At 31.5% G+C, this 16,544-nt stretch overlaps 1 protein-coding gene across 5 annotated transcripts in view; it reads left to right on the top strand.

Annotated features, from left to right (window-relative positions):
• LOC148303202 (CUGBP Elav-like family member 1-A) overlaps nt 1–16,544 on the top strand; it is a 243,821-nt gene that overhangs the window by 26,734 nt on the left and 200,543 nt on the right. The window lies entirely within an intron of this gene.

Below are 16,544 nucleotides of genomic sequence, written 5' to 3' on the forward strand. Positions count from 1 at the left end.
ATAAAATTCATGTCACATTTTTCTAAATAGAAGAAAGGGTACAGTTATCTACACTACAACATTAAAATATATTTGGAATCGAGGCCTAGAAAATTAAAGAATACAAGTGGAAATTCTAAAGCGAAAAAATAATAGACTTTGAAGGCAAAAAAGCCGTCTCTGAACTGCAAGTAAACTGGGAAAAAAGAAAATAGGTAAGTGACTGGGTCAAAATTGTTTTTATCCCCATTCAAAAATAGAAATTAACAAGAAAATGCAAGAGTTCTCTGAGCATCTTTTCTTATCTCCTAAGCCAACAAGGTCATATTTTATTTAGTGAAAAATTAAAACACTTATTTAGCAATCTAATATCAGAATAACAAGTTATTTTATGTTTCACTACTAATAGGGTGTCTCATTGATTACAAAAAGGCATTTGATCGCATCAAGTGGAGATGCTTTTGGCAGGTCCTGCACACAGTTAATTGCCTCTGTATGGTATCTATACGTAAACAATGCTGCCATAGCAAGGGTTGATGGCTTTTTGTTACAGCCCTCAGTGATGTATAAAAGGGTCCGACAATGTGTATTGTCTCCCAATCTATTCAATATTAATGAAGAGTGTATGATGAGGAATATACTGGATATATGGGAAGTAGATTTGTCAATTAATGGTGAAAACAACAACAAAAAGTCAACACGAGATTTTCCGATGACACCTCACTGATTAAAAACAAAGACAAAATGGTAGACAACTTATCTTTAAAATTAAAGAAAAGAGTTTGGTACTGGTGAAACAAGCAAAAAGAGTACTAAAATACGTTTAAAATAGCCAATTTTTCAATCTCTAAACTTACAAAAATAAAATTAAACATCTCAACTTCAAAGAATACAAAAATCCGATTTATAAAACTTCTGATATTCATAGCCCTGTATGGTATCGAAACTTGAGAAGGATAGAAAAATTATTGTGCTTGATGAATTCGTAATTCGGTTTTGGCGTCGCATGCTTCTCGTTTCATGGAATGCGGCGAGACGAACTAATGTCTTCCGAACTCCGTAGGTACTAAAGAGAAATTTCCTAGGACATTCAGAAAATATTACTGCATGCATAGGACATTTAGCCAAAAGAAAAGGTAAAAAAAAACTACCAAGATAAATAAATGATTACTAAGATTGTAAAAGGAGGGTAAGAAGTGGAAATCCGACAAGGTGAACCGAGGCACGACTGTTGATGACAACATCCAATACAGTTATAATTTTTTTTTTCACCAAACCTCTTATATGTTTATAAAGTTTATGATTGTTCGTAGCTTAATCTATTTTTTTCTACTCCATCAATTATGTACAATTATGACTATTTAAAAATGTACTTAACATTCGTGCATGTGTAAAAAAAAATACTGTGTTTAAAAATAAAATCTATGTTTTTTTACAAATTCATGTAAAAGTACTTAAACATATGGAATTTGACCGCAACTAAGGGATCAATGAAAAAACGCCGCTAAGAAAACGAGTATGAAGCGCTAGGTAGTCAATGGATATAAACGTTTTACAAAGACTTAATCTTATCATTATTTTAAATTAAAGCAGCATGACTATTCTACAACGCCATCATTCTCATCCTTCTGCTGACAACAGCCATATAATTTATTGTAGGCCTTTTAGCAGAAATAATCTAACTATCTTCTTATTTTTTGATCGGAAAAATTTTATTCATTCTGATATTATTTATTGAAGCTGTATTAATTTTTTGAAATGAAAGGTTTTTTTTAAATAATTAAACACTTTTTCAACTACTTAATGAGTTTACTTTTACTTTTCACCTGTAGATCTGTTAGTTTTCGAAACTAGTAGTGTGTAATGAAATAAAACTCATTATTTATACAAGTGTTTAATTATTTAAAAAAAGTATTCATTCTTGATAGTTTTTTTTACTTAAACGATCAAATCTTTTGCAACACCTTATATTTCTTTCAAAATCTACCTTAAATAGTAAATTAAATAACAGTACATATTAATGAATGAAAATTGACTTTGTTAAATGGTTAAAGATAGAATGAGTTGAGTGTACACATGAGAATAAGAATAAGAAAGTAAATATTGTGGTATGTTAGGGGAGAAGGCATGCAAGAATATGGTGCATGTTGTAAGAACCAACACATTTCTTTAATATTTTATTTCGTTTGAAAAATTATGCTATTTTCCTTGAAATCTGATTGTTACATATTTCAAAGGAACGAAAGTACTTATACTCGTTTTTTAGTGAATGCATGTCAAATATAGAAGAAATATATTTATTATTTTTATCAGATAATTTCATATTATTTTCTTCATGAAAAATATTTCAAAATTTACTTTTGACGCTTGAAATAATTTCTTGATATGAATAACGATGTTTTTATAAAATTACGTTTTTAACAAATCGTAACTTATTTTTTTAATGATTCGTTGTATAAATATGGTTGACATTTTCATCAATATTGATATACACAAAATAAACATATGTACACAGCACCTACTTGTGTATATGAAAATTTTATCAAATGAAAATTTTATTATTTTATAAAATTTTATAAAGGACATAATCGCCGCAGTGGCCATTTTATTAATTTCTTACCATCAGTCAAAATGTCCGAGCAACAATCTAGATATACATATCTTGAAATTAATAAGCGTTAATAACAATTTATTTTTTATGAAGAAGTGAGCTGTAAATATTGTGGACATGTGAAGCGAATAGATAACGAGAAAATGTCGAAAAAATGTCGAAGAAAGTGTATTTGGCGAATGTAAACGGGAGAACAGAACGAAGATGGGCAAAGAAGACATGGCACGGCTAGATCAATCAGAACCAAAAATATGGTGATGTCAATAATCTAAGTAATCGGAGGGCATGTATGACTAGATCTATGGAGAGTGTATGTCAGGACAGGAGAGTATGGCGGTATATCAGAAAACGTTCCTGCAGGAAACGGCGTGATAGTAGTACTAAGTTGTAAAAATCAATTCTCGACCGAAGAGAGAAAAATTTAATTGATAGGATGTTTGATCTTTCTAGGATATGTATCTATTTCCGTAAGATGATTTACTGTTATGCAGTGCAAAATAAAAAGCAAAATATCTTGAATATTTTTTGCAGATACGTTGTTTATAAAATACAACATTATTTTTTTACTACTTTTTCATGGATACATTTTTTTCTGAAGCCGGTTTGGACAAGAACCTTGTCATCACTAGGGTTAAAGTAAATGTCCTGATGATTACAAAGTTCTTGTCGAAACCAGTTGGAGAAAAAAAGAAACAAAGTTGTTATATTTTGAAAAGTTTAAAAAGCAAAAGTTTAAACTACAAAATTTAAAAAAACTTTGTTTTAACCACTTCTGTATTATAAGCACACATTAACCTACTGGTTTCGACAAGAACCTTGTCATCATCATATGTTAAGTATTTGCGAAAAACATTCAAGAAAAGCAAAAGTTTATTCTAAAAACCGCATTGAGCAACGTGGTGTGGAAACATATCAACTTCCTCACCGAACCCGTATTGAAATGGTCCTGTTGTCCTACGGTTCCGTGTTTATCGATCGCATGCATTCTACAGTGACTCGGTGTTTACACCCTGTATGAGTCACAACAGGTTTATTGAATTGCGGCAGCCCTGTCGATAAAGGACGAATCCCACTAACGCCGCACGATCCTCAAACATGCCCCGTACAGCGTGACGCGACGCCACGCCGAACGTCGGGAGACATAACACCTGATGAAATAAAGCACGGAACTGAGAGCAATGTCACTTTCAGTGGGGAGAAAGCACATCTTTCAGTCTCTAGCGAGCTTTTGTTATGGTAGGTACATTGTTCATTCTCCACCGAGTTATAAGGTACTGTTCATGAATATGAAAAAATTATTTCTAAATTCAAATCGTTTTCAGTGTGTTCAAATACTTGTTCACATATCTAGGTTTCTCCACATAATAATTATTTTACAATTATAAAATCTCAAAATAGATGAAAAAGAATATGAAAGTCTACCCATGATTGACACGTGTAGAATGTGAATGTTACACGTGTTTAAAGTGATCACTTAACCAGCCTATGATAAGTCATAATCCCTGTAAATGCCAAGATTTCCATGTTCTTCTCCATCATTGTTGAGATGTCGAAATTATTTATAATTCTTTTTTTTTTTATTTGAAAACGAGTTTAAATGAATACTAAATTTTTCTCATGTAGTTTAACAAAATATGGAATGAATAAATACGAATAAAAACATAAAATATAGGCGTCCAATAAAAAAACAAAAGTGTTTTTAATGATTCGCAATTGAAATAAATAAAAAAAATTGTCACCAATGGTTCCAATGGAAAATATCACAACCTTAAAACTGCTCTTTTCTCAATAACAAAAAACTTCCTTTTTTTCTCAAGAGTAAGTTTTCAGATGTCTGTTAATAAATAATCAATTCAATATGAAAATACAAATGTGAAGTGTTAAATGATATCATCCAATATATTCTTTTATTATGCAACACAAATTTTAAACAACCTTACCTAGTATGCATGTTTATAAATGAAAAACTTAAACTTTTCTTCATGTTTCTGAGTTTAGTATTACTACAAAGGTGTGTTTTCTTTATTCAAATGAAAACGTCATATTTTTAACTCTCTTTGTGACCCTATTGTAGGGGTTCGTTCACCCCTTACGCCGAGAAATATTCCCATTGCATCTGTTTACATTTATCAAAGAAGTCTCGAGTATTTCTAAAGTCTCGTTAGCTTATCCCTAACGTCACGTTATCAGAGATAAGTCTGAAGAGAGACCAAGATGTCCTTATTTACGTAAAGTATTTAAAATATTTTCCTAGATATGCCTGTAACGTGTATTTTTACGATTTTACTAATTATCTCTTTTTTTTCAGTAAAACGTACTGGAATAAATATTTTTTGTACTTTTTACATGGTTTGGTATTTTAAATCTTTTGACTTGCGTTTATGTGTATATTACTTGTTTTCGACTTTGCCAAAACAATATTTATCATAAATCAATATTAATTAAACAGCTTAGATCAAATAATAAAACAAGTTTCCACTATATTTTGTTTTTATTTCAAGAAAAACTAATCATATTCGTTTAAATTTTCAGCACTTATTTCATAACTTTTGTATTTATTACTGGAAAATGTAAAATAGCAAATTTTATTGTCCCTTTTCATTGTATTTATTTATATTAATAAATTACTCGAATGTACTCAAATTATTTTCTTTTGACTTTTGCCTGTATTCTTTACATTTTTTTTGCATTTTATAATATACGTATGTTACTTTTTCAAAATATTATTCGGTTGATACAAAAATAAAATTATGTGTGGGTATACAATTTACATTAAATTTCAATTAAAAAACGACATTTTTTATTAAATTAAAAAAAAATTACTAGTCACCGTTCGGTAATTACAGAGTTATTATTTCTGTGCTTTAGGTGTCAGTCCAGGTTAATTATTATTACCTACAGGGTCATTATCATATTCTTCTTTTAACCCTTATTCTAACTCAATAATGTAAAAAACGCTGCATCAGATTGACGCCATATTTACTTGATTTTTATTTATATGTTTTATTGTATGAAGCCCAGGTGACCACTCCTGGGCTTCAGATACTGGTTGAAAGTTAACGTTCTCTTTTATAATCTATGTTACTCCCCTGGGAAGACAGTATGGTAACTACACGATAACAACAAAAGTCATATTATTTGCCACACACATTATTTACATACAACCGTATTTTGCAATTTTTTTTTTTTTAAATAATAATATAATTCACATGTGTAGTGAAATGGTTAGCGCGTTTGGCTACCATACTGAAGTTCCCAAGTTCCATTCCCATGGGGGAGGTCAAAATAAATACAATTGATTTTTACTCTCATGTTTATTTCGTATCATATTTTGTACATTAAAAGCTTTGATAACTTTGTGGTATGGTATTATAACACTCTCATTCATCGTTTACTTTGTATAATACCACTTTTATAAAAGTGGTATTGCACAAAGTATATGATGAATGATAATGTTAGTGTTATTCATATCACTCTTAACTGGTACAAGAAGCAGCGCAGGACTTAGCTTTCCTTCAGGCGATAAACGGTAAAGATGATGTTGTGTCGGTATAATGCAATGCCCTATGCACCATGAGGTGTAGATAACGGTATGAAAAAATAAGATAAATAATGATTTTTTATAATTCAAAAATAATTACAATATTGACCATGTTCTTCTATTGATACCATTCAAAATTTGCATTTATAATATTGTTAAAACTTACATTAAATTTTACACTAATAGAAAAGGTAAGGTCCTATTTTTTGCTACCATGGCAAGTGAATTATAAAAAGGCTTCTCAAAATAATAACTGCATAATTGTTCCATGATTACATTCCTTTGTTAAAATGTTGCTGCGTCGTGGTCTATAGAAATTCAAGTCTAAAGGCAAACTTATCGATTTGTAGAACCATTGGCTTCCCTTCCTGCGTCGCTCCTTCTACTCCACTGATAGTCCGCCCCATTTGAAGGGCTTGCATTTCCGGATACCTGCATAAGTCTTCACCCCTTGTATCGGACGTGCACCATTAATCAATATCATGGCTATCACATATTATCAAAGCACCCCCAAGCTGGAAGATGTCACATCACTTTTAAATTATATCACTCATTCTTTAAACGATCTATCGATTCTCTCTGTATATTGGGTGGACCGTAAAAATAAAATTTTGTTAATTTAAAATTCTTGTTTATAAGATTTTTATTTTATTATAAATGTATAATTATCTACAATATATCTATGTCTCTATGAGATGAAGTAAAACACTCTCCTTATCATCCACTATCCTTATCTTTGTGTAATACCACTTTTACAAACACTTTCGTCACTACCGGTTTAAGAAAATCATTTCATTAAAAGTGTTTGATTACCCTACCACAAAGTTATCAATGCTTTTAATATACAAATGTATCTTTGAGGTATTTTGTTTTACGAAAATTGCGCTTTGTATGTAAGTTTGACCGAATACTTACTGGAATTAACAACATTTTGAGTGTGTCCAAATAGTTGTTCACAAATCTGGATTATCTCCAATTATAGGAAATTATTTATCTTTTTTTTGACATCTTTACAAAGATGAAGAAGAATATGGAAATAAATGTCCAGACTTCCATATTATTCATCTTGTCAACACATGATATGATACTTACTGGAATATTTAGGGTGGTTCTACATGCACATCCTTATCACATTGTATCCCAGTTCACCCCCTTATGCTGTTGATCCTCGCTCTGCCTTTGTCTCACCGAATTTCCCCATCAGTATTTCTTATAAAAATTGGTTCTATTCATATCTTCGTGAATTCCACGTGAGTGTATTTCAGATACTCAACTTTTCCTCTCGATTAAGGATAGTAATTTTCAAATTTTCACTCCTCTACCAACATATATGGAAAGTACCTCTTCATTATTTTACTGTATCCAATCAGTTCCATATTCATGTACATATATAGCCACAGTTTTATATTCTCTGTTGTATTTCCCAAATATATGTTAATAAACATCCATATAGCTTGTCTATTGCATTAATAACCCAGTGTTCAGATAATTTCGTTGTTTATTTCAATTCTTATTTTACAAAACTGAACCAAAATATTTCGAAATAAAAATGAATCTGGCGTTTTAGTTTTTAATTAACGTTTGAGGATCAAAAGAGATTTTTTTTTCTAATTTAACATTTTATTGTTTTCAATTTTAAACCTCAACTTATTTTCTTTTAATTATACTGTTCTATAAGTAATTTTTTTTATTTAGAACCATTTTCGATTAATATTACCCTAGACTGTCGAAAAAACGCGGGACTTACCTTCCCTTCATGCAATTAAAGATCAAGATAATACAGCACTTAAAGTGCAGTGCCCTATCATCATTAAGTGAGAATAAGGGTTGGAAATAACAAATTTGGTCGTAGATAATTTTAAAAGTACCATAAGAATGTATTTATTTATCAGAATAAACTTTCACATCATGTATCAATAAACATAAATTTTAATTATATTTTTAAAAATTATTTACTGTATTTTTTTAGAAACATGAAACAGGAAACAGAATCCCGATTTTTTATTTTACTTTTTGCTTTGTTTGTATTTCACCCCAAACGCAAAGTTTACCGTGACTTCCTCTCGATAAAATTTAGAAGCACCGTTAAATAAAATGCGAGTGTTACGGGGAATCACTTCAAAATCAGAAAAGAATATAAATTCATTACTACCAGAAAATGGTAAAAGGTATCTCTTGTTTGCAGACGCGATGCCTTTAGGGAAGAATATATAAATGGCTCCCGCGCCTTTATCTGTCGACTTGTTTTTGTTTATTACGAGTAGATATTATGAGAATATTCATGAAAAACACCATCTGCCTTTTCTTTTCGATATTATATTTAACGCTTGGTATCGAACAACATGATTTTTTGTAGAAAACGAATATTGATAACTTGTATTATAAGCGAATATATAAAAGATTATTATGTTTTGCAAAAAAGATACGTATTTATGTTAGAAAATTCGTATAATGGTGTATTATGATTATATTAATAAAAAAAATTAATATTTTTTTCTATCCTATATAGAAAAGTGATTGTATTTTTATGAACTTATTATTCAAGAAAAATATTTGTGAACATAAATACTCGTATTTTATTTAATGAATATTTATTAAAATTACAAAGTCTGAGCGGTTCATTATTTAAAAAGCTATTAAATTGTGGTATAATAGATTTGAACCCAAAAACTCTCACTCAGAGTCCGCGATACCCACTACGGGACCACAACTCAAATATCATTATTTGACTATTATTCATTATTTGACTATTACAGTGTGAAATTACCGTTTTGTGAGCAAAAAACAGTAATTTCTAATTAAGTTTTAGTTTATTTGTAAAAATTATTCTTAATATTACTTTGGCATATTTAGATTATTTTACATTTTATTTCTATTTTTTCCTTTTATTCAAGGCATTTTTTTACACCGTAACTGGCGACGCTCTTACGTACATGAAAATTTGTAAAAAAAAAACAGTTTTATATTTTATTTTGATTACATTAAATTATTTTGTTAAATGAATTTATCACATTACAATTGTTTTAATGACAATCTTATATCTACCATAATATACTTTAATATTAGAAAAATATAACGAAGACGTATCGTATTGTATAAAAATCACAATAATCTGACTTTGGATAAAGTGTGATGGAAACTACTGCGTAAACAAAACCTATACTATTTTATTTTAAATATTTATGTTTACGTACAAACACTCGTATGGTATATAAATCATATAACCTCCTTTATCATGATGAGGTCACTTGCTCAATTTCCAATTACGTCGATAAAACAATAGATGTTTATAAAAAAAACCATGATGCGTAAAAGTTATCTGTTATCTTCATTGTAAATATCAAGCAAGATATCACTGTGGCCACAAATTTAATTCAATATATTCAATGGGATGAGAGTAAAGAAAAAAGGAATAAGAAGGATATATTATGAAATATATAAACTCCAATCAGATGAATCAATACATTCTAATTCATGGCTTTTGTTATTTTCCTTAAGCCTGTTTAAAAGATATTATTATTTACAATCAAAACGAAACTCTAAAAATACTTGTGTCTGAAATGAATATGAAAAATCCTTAATTGATATTTGAGTATAGTAAAACTTTTACACTAAAAAAGTTACATGGACTTCGAAAAGAAAATTCTACTAGCGCATGCAATAAAACTATTTACTTGAAGAAATACAAAAATGGTACCAGCCGAAACGTACATGACCATATTCTCCATTATTTTACTTTGGCAATAGTTTTTTCAACATTTCATAAAATTGAATACTTGCGTGTTCGGAAATAATGCTATTAAGTATGCAAATTCAGTTTTCTAATACGCTTGTGATTTTCAAGCATTTTGCTAACCATAGTAAATTTTCTGAAAACAAATTCGTAAATTTTCTGAAAACACGTGTTTAGCAATTGTCACATTTTTAATTTGGTTCAAAAGAGTTATTATAATGACCATGTGCATGCTTTAACGCGAATACTTAAGAAAATGTGTTGCCTCCGCAAGGTTGTATTAATACGTGTGCACTACATTACATGACATTTTCAAATAGTTTTCTATAGAAAGTCTTTTGATATATATTCAGAGGATATTTAATATATTTTTTTTACATTTTTCTACATGTTTATCAGGAGACCCAATTCTACCCTATACTTCTTCAAAGGTATTTTTTTTATTAAGATAACCCACAACTGTCCTTTTTATCATAACGGTAGAAATAAGGATGTGAATGTATAAAATATAATACTTCTATGCTTAAACGTACTTAATAAATGACAAATTTTACAGGTAGGCTCATTTATTGTTTCTTTTTAAAAATGCCTTTACTCGTTTAGAACTGATTTTGACTATCACAAACAAAATGTATCATTCCAATAAATAAAAAGGAATAAAAGAAGAGATAGATAGTGAAAAATATCATTCTCATTAATTTAACTGAATTGAAGAAATATAAAATAAATATTTCGATCTACTGTAATGAAATCATATTGAAATTTGGTGAATAAAGATAATTGTAACCTTTAACTTTAAAATATGGATCATATGCATATTTTGTTATCTTATTTCACATATTCAATATTACAGGTAAGACTTCCTTTTTAAAAGAATATTTTATATTCCAGTACGAAAAATGATTCAATTCACCAGTAAGCATGTAAATATGTCGCGTATCTATTACAAGAAAAACTTTTTCAGTTACTATTTTTAGCCTTTGTACGGCAGAATATGGCCAATACTGTACAAAAGACTAATGTATAAATCGACTATAAAGTATAATATGTATATGTAAAATAAAGTCTGGTGACCCTTTTCCAGTTTTGTCATTAAGGGTAAGTATACCGCTTGATAATTGCGTAAAAAAGTCAACTGTAAATGTGCGATCATTATAATTGAAATACAAAAAACAACGGAAATTGGTTTTGGTCCCAATTAAATAATAAAAATTCCAAAAAGGTAAAAAAAAAATTTGTAAATAGTGATTTTTCCAAAACACGATATTTTTTTCTGATTTCCTAAAAACAATATCAATCGTGTTTACTCATTTCTCCTTCTCTCTGAAATCATACAATTTATTAAATATGAAAATAATAATGTTTTTATGACAAAATTATCAAATTTCGATGCGTCGTTTTTATTTTTAAGAATTCTTCGGAAACATATAACTTTATCAACCATAATCAGTAAGAGCGAAAACACATAAAGTAAATCGTTCGCAAAGTTTCTGAAACCATATAAAACATATCCCATTAAATCAACAAAGTTCTCCGGAGTTGTTTCATCTGTTAACTTTAGTGTAATTTCTTTTTATTTTCAAGAGAATAATCCCCTAACAACGTCAGGTAAACAAACTACACACGGAAGGTTGTGTTACCAACTAGACCATTTAAAAGCGCCCCCAGTTTTCGATCTCCGCTACAAATCCTCCCCGGCCACCTTTGCGCCCGCACAAGTTTCGCCTTCCCAGCTGTACCGGTCCGCCGAAGGGACGCGGGAGAAACTTGCAGTCGGCCCGCTGCGGCTTTCCGGGGACTTTGACGTACGATCGTATTTTGTTCCCGCACCGAATCGCTCGGGAAACTTTTGTAATTGGAATCGTGGAGAATGGCGGTAAACATGACCATCGATACGGGGCCAGTGTTCCGCTCCCACGGAGACTGGGAACTAGTGTTTCGAGGGGATTAAAAGTCCGCGCATACGAACGGCCCGAGGGTCATTCATAATCCACACCTCTTACGCAAGCATCTCGACTAACTGCATACAGCGTGCGTTTTATGTTCCAATCCGATTATTTAGCCGCCATTTTGATTTAGCTATGGTTAATGAGCTTTTTTTATTATTTTTTTCAATTATGAAATAACCCGCAAAGCTTCTACTTGTAGACGCTTATCTGCAGGTAGGATAGTAACGATAAGGAAGGTTAATATGAAAAATTCAACGCAAACACCTAGACTATTTGAAAATAAAATTTCTTGAATTTATTTTGCGCGTAGCGGGAATCGAACCCACTAAACCAGTTTTGCAGTCCGGCGTCTACACAACTACGCCACGACACCTGGCTAATCATAAAAGGCAAAATACAGGGTCGATGAGGTGTGGGCAGAAGACAAATTTTCTGACTCCGGAATATACGAGATTGGACTGGGTTCAAGACCTTCGAGGCACTGTTTAAAGCTGCCCAATACAAGGATAATTACTCTCAAGTGATAGTCAAAGTCACGAGGACCAGACATGACACGCACAGTAAAAGTAAAGAAAAATGAGTTAGTATTTGACAGTCGCAACAACGTGTTGAAGTTATAAAAAAAAAAAAAACGATTGTGAATACGCAAATTAAGTGCTTTGATTTTTTGGTATTAATCATGTGCCAAGCAAGTTACATTTCAACGCGTGATGCATTAATTTAAAATTTATCATACGCTATGAAATAAAACAATGTCTTGATGATAAAATAGCTTCTGTACACTAGAAAAGATTGATGTAATGAGGCAGAGTATTGATGTACCTGTTATTGACACTCTTCATGAGAATTGGCAATGTTTACATAATTTTTATTAAAATATTAATATTTCAATTTAAGTATTTTATCACATAAAATTCAGTTTACACTAGATCTATGGGAAAATGATGATAAACATTGGAGAGATTGGAGTGCTCGTGTTTCACGGGTCGATATAGACGACTACCATTTTTGGCAAAAAATCAACACGAGCGGCGTTGCACATTTCGACTTGGCTGCCTTTGTTAATTAACTAAATAGCCACATATTGGGGTAATGAAAATCCCCAATTGATACACCAACGTCCATTATACCCCGTAGAGTGACTTTATGGTGCACAATTTGGGCCGGCGGTAGCATTGGCCAATTTTTTGAATTTGAGACATGGTTCAATTAAACTTATAGTATATAAAGTTCTAACCAGACGGTGCGGTGCCACATTCCACATACATAGTTCATGCGGCAGTTCAAATTTTTCGAGAAAATTTTCCTAGTCAAAAATTGTCAAAATGTTGTGATAACAATTGGCCCATACTAGTTGGTTAGGTTAAATTAGTTCACTGTTCTGTACTCTTTTCGTTTATTTCCTTAATCACACAAATATTGTGTATTATTATATGTATATTACATACTCTCTCTTACCCCATCTCATACCCTTGAACATCTTACAATGGTGGCTCTCTCTCTTCCTTATATATAACTAAAAAACTAACTAACCAACAAACCATCACTCTGCTTACCCCCAGGAGTAGGCAGAAAAAATAGTACGCCGCACTAATCTATCTTTGCGCACAATCTTCACCTCTTCCACATTCATACATCTTTTCATACATACACGCCGATTATTCAAACTCCTGACCTGACCAATTAGGATGATCAAGCATTTGAAATACTTGATTATCCCATGTTTTCCTCGGTCCTATTCTACTGCTATTACCAACCACAATCGTCTAAATACCCATTCTTAAATAAATGTGTTTAACTACCCTTTCTTTACTCATTCGGTATCGTTTCATTATAATTTCTTCCTTCCTTAGACCCGTGAGCACCGTTCAAGACCGACCGGCTTTTTTCGTTATTAAAGTCGATTGGTTTTCAGCCGTGAATGACATTTTCCAGCATTTCTCATACCCAGCTGGTGGTTCCTGTGTATACACAAAAGGGCGCAACGCGAGAAGTATTACATATTGTCCTATAAGCGAGGAAACTCACTTGCAGCATACTCCATTTGATCACACGTCACGTTCAGCGTTATTAATTTCTGCGACAGATTCAATATCCAAGTACGCTGGTCACAATGCTCCCAACATTGTAAATGTTACCATTTATAATCGCAATAACATTGGTGTTTGATTTAATACTGGTCTAGTAATAATAGTTATAGAGATGTGAATGTAAATTAATTTTATTTGTGATTATCCCCAAAAATCTAAGAAATCTTAACGTCATAGGTGTGAGTTTTGTCATTAGATTCGAATACAGATTTTTATGAAGGGAGCTAATTTTTATATATATAATATGTGTGACTAAAATGAAGTATTTTTATCCAAGTTCGGTAAAAGTTAATATTTATATATAAATATATATATATATATATATATATATATATATATATATATATATATATATATATATATATATATATATATATATATATATATATATATATATATATATATATATATATATATATATATATATATATATATATATATATATATATATATATATATATATATATATATATATATATATATATATATATATATATATATATATGTATATATATATATAATTAATAGCTTAAAGAGTACGTTAATGATTGAATCATTTTAAATATGATGTGATTCAGTGTTATAGACACCTTTAATTATTACTTGGTAAATACCACTATTTCTTACCACTGTTAAAATCTACAGTGACACGTATTTCAATACATTTTGCACCATTTTCAAACGCCATACGGTTGTTAAAAATAGGACAGAATGCATCGAAGCACGTGTTATTATAGGTTATAAGTAACAGTGGTATTTAACAAGTAAAACTTAAATTAAAAATAATTATTATGTAATTTGGTATTATAAAAACCTTTACAACATTTTGAGTGTGTCCAAATACTTGTTCACAAAATCTGGATTATCACCAATTACAGGAGTTATTTTCATATATTTTTTTGACATCTCATCAAAGATGAAGAAGAATATGGAATTCTGGGCATTTACGGGGCTGACGACCGTCATAGGCTGGTTTAAGTGATCACTATACACACGTGTAACATTCACCAATTCTACCCATTATTGACAACCACACTACTCAAATTCTTGGAAGTTCTATATATATGAACCAATTTTGAAACCTTGTTCTTGAATCACTAGAACTTCACTATATATATAGAACATCCAAGAATTTGAGTAGTGTGGTCGTCAATAATGGGTAGAATTGGTGAATGTTACACGTGTGTAAAGTGATCACTTAAACCAGCCTATGACGGTCGTCAGCCCCGTAAATGCCCAGACTTCCATATTCTTCTTCATCTTTGATGAGATGTCAAAAAATTATAAAAAAACCTTTGATTTTTAGTTATTTAACAAGAAAATATCACTTTTCTATTTGATATTGTGAAATAATTGTATTAACATTTTTGATATTGTTTAAAATAAGCTCTGATTCCATTAATTAAATTCCATCGAATCTTCAAAGCGAACGCTTGACTTCCTTTGTAAGCAAAACACCTCATTCGAGGTACATAAAAAGCCCGTTTCGAGCTCAGGCCCTAGTTTACCCGCTAAGCATTCCCCTTTTGGGCCGCGTGAAGCGCTCGTTATAATTGCGTTATATCGCGATTGTAAGAGAGGAGTCTCGGTGGGGGCTGAGGACTGAACGAGATCGCGGGAAGGTAAGGCAAATGGAGTAATTCCTTCATTTCACGGTGGCAACACTCAAAACATGGTGCGGCAGATACATACATTTATTACACCCATTGTTGCAATAAATTCACATTAATTTTAATGATCATTTTTACGGCTGGATAACATTTTCCATGAATTTCGAGAAGATTTTCGTTTTTGTGTAATAGTTATTTTTTTACAACACATTATTCTTATTTTATGAGAACTCATTATTTTTTATGACAACGGCTAATAAATATTACTCACATCTTACTTTATCAAATGTAACACGTTTTTATATCTAGATGATTAACTCCAACGGAATGCCCGCTCGAATAAATTTACTTTCAATATAGGTAGATAACCTTTATTTTAATCGCGTGAAATATAAATTTTCTTTGCCAAATAATTGTTACGTATTTAAATAGTGTTAAACATTTCACCGGCGTCGTTTATAAGGCGATCTAACGAGTTGTAAAACCACCGCTTTTCTCGTGCGGTAAATAATATCCGCGTTGTTTAAAACACCGACGAAAAATTAAAAATGTAACGACCGGCTAAATATTGCCCCGTTAATAACGAGAAACTCCGTCGGCAAGCGGCGGTGGAGTTTTAATAAAGCATAGTAGTCGGCCAATCAAGTTTATTAATGGCGGGTTTGCTCGGCGCTTAACACTTCGCAGGTCAGCGCTAGCTACCACCTCAGGAGATCGGCGGGTACGTAAAGGTTAATCTCCAGTAAACATTCGGGTTAGCCGGAAATCTGCTAGTTAATCAAAACCCGCCCGCCTAAGTCAACAGTGAGCATGTTCGTCGGAATACATATTTTTTCCTTTCTTCCCCGACGTAGGGAATGATTGATATTCTACTTAATTTTCATTTGCGTGTTCCTACACGGCGCTGCGGGCGCGGCGCTGCTCTGGCGCGGCGCTGGGGCGGCGCTGGCGCTGGGGCGGCGCGCGGCGGCGGCGGCGGCAGGGCGGAAGTACGAGCGCGCCATTATGTTTTTTTTCCTGCTTCTCCCATG

Source organism: Brachycentrus maculatus, unplaced genomic scaffold, assembly GCF_059751285.1.
Source record: "Brachycentrus maculatus isolate JH-2025_06_01 unplaced genomic scaffold, ASM5975128v1 h1tg000378l, whole genome shotgun sequence".
Classification (NCBI taxonomy): domain Eukaryota; kingdom Metazoa; phylum Arthropoda; class Insecta; order Trichoptera; family Brachycentridae; genus Brachycentrus; species Brachycentrus maculatus.